This window comes from Corvus brachyrhynchos, unplaced genomic scaffold (assembly GCF_000691975.1).
Source record: "Corvus brachyrhynchos isolate BGI_N302 unplaced genomic scaffold, ASM69197v1 scaffold139, whole genome shotgun sequence".
NCBI classification, from domain to species: Eukaryota; Metazoa; Chordata; class Aves; order Passeriformes; family Corvidae; genus Corvus; species Corvus brachyrhynchos.
This window is the reverse complement of record NW_008246062.1, coordinates 607,217-608,265: the sequence shown is the minus strand read 5'-3', so window position 1 is coordinate 608,265 and position 1,049 is coordinate 607,217. Positions and strand designations below refer to the sequence as shown.

At 58.1% G+C, this 1,049-nt stretch overlaps 1 protein-coding gene across 2 annotated transcripts in view; it reads left to right on the top strand.

The window, feature by feature from the left end:
• The first annotated feature begins 342 nt into the window (after positions 1-342).
• The window catches only part of PHF24 (PHD finger protein 24), an 8,360-nt gene continuing 7,653 nt past the window's right edge, over positions 343-1,049 (top strand). Inside the window, exons 1-2 of one of the 2 annotated variants that reach the window (XM_008643030.2) lie at positions 343-450; positions 592-723. The gene's annotated coding sequence lies outside the window, so the exon portion shown is untranslated. Of the gene's footprint in view, positions 724-1,049 lie in introns of both variants that reach the window. The other variant, XM_017746652.1, reaches the window with a different exon arrangement.

The window sequence follows — 1,049 nt, the reverse complement described above, 5'->3', positions numbered from 1 at the left end:
TTTTGCATTGCACCGGGCGCACAGAGCTGCACGTAGCCAGCAGCCACAATGCCCCTGCTGCGCCGTAGTGTGGGAAGGACAGCGTGCCTGCAACACTGACCAGCAGGTATTGGGTTAAAGCAGGTGCAGGTAGCCTGTGACTGGAGCACGGGTCTGGGGAAGACCCCACAGCGGGGGCAGATGAGACCTTTGCTCATCCTTGGATGCAGTCCCATCTCTGTAATCCTTGAGGTTTTTTCTAAGAAAGGCGGTACAACCCAGGGGGCCAAAGGAGATGCAGGGAAAGCTTTTATTGGTATCTTCCAGCACACGTCAGCCTGGTTAAAAAAAATCTTTGTTTCTCGGAGAGCTTTTTAACAGGGCTCGGGCAGCAATTGGTACAGGGACAGCAAACCAGGCTGCATCTGCTCAGCCCCAGTCACAAGCTCCCTGCTTCCTCTGAGAGAGTGTGTGAGTGTGTGTGTGTGTGCGCGTGTGCACGCTAGACACAGGCATCCGCTCCCAGCATCTTGCTGCCTCCTGCATCCTCCGGCAGCAAGTGCACGGCTCTGGCTTCCCGGGTACCACCCTCACTGCTCCATCCCCTGACAGGGATTTGCACACGGAGAACAGCATGCAGTGAGCACCCGTGGGTGGAGAGGGGCTCGTGGCCAGAGGCAGCGGCAATGGACACTGTGTGGACTGCTGTCTAGGGCTTGTGTTCCCAGACCGACTCCAATCCTGGTAAGAGGTTTTTTTTGCCATTGTGGGTGCTTTCCTGGGTGCATGGCGTGGGCTGTCCATACGTTGTGTCACCCCTGGGTGGGTTCCCCCACTGGTCCCAGGGTCCTGGTGCCAGGGAGAGTGACCAGAGCTCCTGGGATGGGATACCTGGCAGTGGGGATGAGGATGGGGTGAGAGGGTCCTGCCCTCAGGGTCCTCATGTGGGTACTGGGGAGAGGGGCTGGGGAGGGAGAGGAGAATGAGAAGTGCGGAGCTGGGCAGAAACTGTGTCTGCTGCAGAGGAAGGGACTCTGCAGTCAAGGCATTTTCATCCCCCTCTGGGAGAT